This window comes from Musa acuminata, chromosome BXJ2-9 (genome assembly GCF_036884655.1).
Source record: "Musa acuminata AAA Group cultivar baxijiao chromosome BXJ2-9, Cavendish_Baxijiao_AAA, whole genome shotgun sequence".
NCBI lineage: Eukaryota > Viridiplantae > Streptophyta > Magnoliopsida > Zingiberales > Musaceae > Musa > Musa acuminata.
The window spans coordinates 31,706,197-31,710,579 of NC_088346.1; positions in this window are offsets into that span (position 1 = coordinate 31,706,197).

Sequence of the window (4,383 nt, forward strand, 5' to 3'; positions counted from 1 at the left end):
TATGCAACCACAAAATGGAGACCCTACCTAATTGGTCGACGGTTTCAAATACGCACTGATCACAAAAGCCTCAAATATTTTCTAGATCAAAAGATTTCTTCTCCAGAGCAACAGAAATGGGTCACAAAGCTACTAGGATTCGATTATGATATCATTTATAAAAAGGGGAGTGAGAATTTAGTAGTAGATGCCCTCTCACGCCTTCCAGAACAAGCTGAACTAGTAGCTATTTCTATTCCTATTTGCGAGACTTTGGAAGTTATCAGAAGGGAATGGATAAATCATCTTGAGATCCAAAACATCATTAAAAGATTAGAAGAAGCCCCAAGTTCTGTCTCAATTTATAGTTGGGATTCGGTGGACTTACGCTATAAAGGCCAAATAGTGGTTGCCCCACATTCTTCTTGCCAGGCAATAATTTTGAAGGAGTTCCATTCATCACCAATTGTTGGTCACTCGGGATTTCTCCGCACTTATAAGCGAGTTCGACAACTTTTTTACTGGAAAGGTATGAAAAATTTTATCAAGAAATTTGTTACTGAATGTGATGTTTGCCAATGTCACAAAAGTGAGACAATAGCCACCCCAGGCTTACTACAGCCCCTCCCTATTCCTGATGCTACTTGGACCGACATATCTATGGATTTCATTGACAGTCTCCCATCATCTCAAGAAAAGAGTACTATACTTGTAGTCGTGGATAGACTTACAAAATATGCTCATTTTTATGCTTTACGACATCCTTATACTGCTGCAAGTGTTGCTCGTATTTTTATGGAAAATATAGCTAAATTGCATGGGAGTCCCCGTTCCATTATTAATGACAGAGACAAGATATTTACTAGCTCCTTCTGGATAGAACTTTTTCGTTTACAAGGTACTCAACTGAATATGAGCACTGCTTATCATCCGCAAATAGATGGGCAAACTGAAGTGGTAAACATGTGCCTAGAAAATTACCTCCGATGCTTTACTAGCGAGAAGCCGAAGGAATGGGTCAAATGGCTTCCTTGGGCAAAGTGGTGGTATAATATCTCTTACCATTCTTCTATTAAAATGACTCCATTTGAAGTAGTTTATGGCCAACCCCCACCTACAATTACAAAGTATGTACCCAGTTCTTCTAAAGTTGATCAAGTGGACAAGGAATTGATGGATATAAATAAGATTATTCAGCTTTTAAAGGATAACCTCACAGCCGCACAAGCAAGAATGAAACAACAAGCTGATAAACATCAAAGTGAACGAGAATTTACTGTGGGTGATTGGGTTTTCCTTCGTCTTCAACCCTACAAGCAAACTTCCATAAAGGTCCGATCTTCCATGAAGCTAACTCCTCGGTTTTTTGGGCCTTATAAGGTATTAGAACACATTGGACCAGTGGCCTACCACTTGGATTTGCCTGCTAGCTCTAAAATACATACAGTCTTTCATGTTGCATGCCTTAAAAGGAAATTGGGTGAAGATGCAATAGTGCAGTGCCATTTGTCGGACACTTCTACTACTGGGGAAGTTCAAGCTCAACCACAAGTCATACTTGATCGACGAGTTGCAATGTACCGCAGACATCCTGTAACTGAAGTGCTGGTGCAATGGGCCAACTTACCAAAGGAAGATGCCACTTGGGAGTCCTACAACATGCTAAAGGAGAAGTTTCCAGAATTTGATGATGCTTAGCCTTGAGGACAAGGCTGAATTAAAGGAGGCGGGATTGTTAGGATCCTTTTATTTTTCTTTTTATTTTTTGTGCTTTCCTTTTATTTCTGCGTATTTATTAAGTCTGTTTAGTTTAGCTAAAGCCGGAACTCTATAAATAGGGATGTAATTGCTTCTTTTCGATCATTTATGAAAAATACTATTTTTGTCTTTTGACAAACCCTAGGAGGCCGATCCCCTCGAAGCGATCAAGGAGGCCGATCCCCTCGAAGTGATCATCCCCTTTCTCTACTTCTTTTTTACGATAAGACTTTAGGGTCTTATCAGATTTATTCTATATGAATCAAGATCTTTTATCCTCTATGTTTCTTTTTACTATATAATATCCAAATCAATCATGATTGGTATCATTGCTATTTTATCTCCTATGTTTATCTTTGTCATTTACTAAAGAGGAGATTTTTTTATGAATCATGAATTTTCTTGTGAATTATAACTTAAAATTTTTTATATATGAATCATGATCTTGATAACTTGAGATTTTTTATATATGAATCAAGATCTTTTATTTTTCTATGTTCTATTTTGCTATTTACTAAAGAGAATATCTTTTTCAGAATTTATGACTTAAGATTTCTCTTACTATTCGGTCTCCTAAGATTTCTTTTTATTTTTTTAATAAAAAAAGAGATCAAAATAAATCATGTCTTTTGGTATTCATATGATCTTTGATATTATATCTTTATTGATATGATTTTCATTATATATAATTCTTTTGTATTTATGATCATATACCTCATGTGATGCTTAGAGAATTGGTGTAAAGGGAAATGAATTGTACCTTTGTGTTATTCCTCTCTTTTTGCCAATAACAAAGGGGGAGAAAGAATTACTAATATGCACATATCAAAAGAGAACCAAAATTTACTAGCTTGCACAATTCAAGAAGAGACAAATCATACTAGCTTACACATCGTAAAGAAAAAAATACATGCTATCTTGTACATCTTAAAAGATGTAAAAGTTTTGCTAATTTTCACATCTGAAAAACTTGCTAGCTTGCATGATGATGTATGCAATGATGTTTCAAAAACATGAAACTATGTTTATAATGTAATGATTTGAAATTATATCTCAAAAACTTACTCGTTGCACTTCTCCTTTTTATTGATAACAAAGGGGGAGAAATTATAATGACGATCATGCATGGAATGGTGTATTGAAATTTTGATTATATATGATTTTATAATGATATATTGCTGGGATTCATAATTTATTTTTGAATTTACATTTCTATCAATATGGTATATTGATAGGGGGAGTTTGGTTTAAACTCCGTCATCAATTAGTTATCATCATAAAAAAGGGGGAGATTGTTGAATCTCGGATTTTGATGATGAAACCAATTGATAAAGTTTATGACCTAATATATGTTTTGAGTGACAAAGGACTAGCTTCGATCATGAAGTGACAATTAAAGTAGGAAGAATCAAGTTGAGTAGGAATAGAACATGTCAGAAGATTAGACGTCGAACCGAAGGAAGGTCGACGTGTCGGCATAAGGCTTTGTGCCATGAATTCGGGCATCGGGTCAAAAGGATCAGACATTGCGTTAAGGAGATCGAGTGTTACGGAGGTCAACATACCGATTGGGCAATACGTTGCAAGAGAGGATGATGCATCGAAGGTTCAGATGAAGCGCCGGATGAACCAATGACATATTGGACAACTTAGTATTCTTACTTGTAATAATTTGTTTAGATCATAGTAGTTTAGAGGGCTAATTGAGTTAATTTTGGGTGTAACCATGCCAACTCAATTAGGGACCAACTAGGCCCAAATTGGGGTTATTTTGGGCCAAGAGAAAGGCCCATTCAGTGACCCAAAGTTAGGTCAGGCGGTGGCACCATCGATCCAGGCGATGGCACCGTTAGAGACTTAGTCTCCAAGACACAGTCTTTGAGACTGTGTCAGGCGGTAGTACTGTAACATCCCCATTTAAAAAAAAATTATAGTTGCTTGTTTGTAAATATGAGGATTAGTTAATAATTCTTTTATATTAAATAATTTTATATTAGAAGTTTATGGCTAGGGACCTAAATGTGAATATTAGAAGTTTGATATGATTTATGAAAGATTCAGATTTAAGTTAAAGAAAAAAAAAATGGTGGACATGTGTTATTAGCTAACCTAATGGTGCCACCTATGTTTATTCTATGGATGACACCTAAGCCCCTTTCATACATACTTGCCACATTGCAACCCTTATATTAGCTAAATCTATTGTATTAGAGGAGAAATAAAAGGATGAAAACTTAAGAAGCTGCGGCCAATGTTAGTTTGAGAAGAAGAAGAAGAAGAAGAAGAAGAAGAAAAGCATTACTTTGGCTTGACGTTTTGCATCAATTCCACACTTTTGGGACTCAAGTTTGTTTAAGGCAAGTATTCTAACCCCATCCCATAGTAATCCTAATCTCTGTTTTCATTTTAATTCTTCATAATTTTGAAAGATTTCAGCTTGGCACCAAAACTTTTTTTGTTTTGATACAAAGCCATGAATCTATAATATTTCGATAATCTGACCTCTATGCACTGTTTCAGACCTAACTTTTAGTACTAAACTCTGATTTAGGCAAAGCCTAATTCATTTGAAAGTGGGGAGAGTGTAACATCCCCATTTTTTAAAAAAAATTTATAGATGATTGTTTGTAAATATGAGGATTAGCT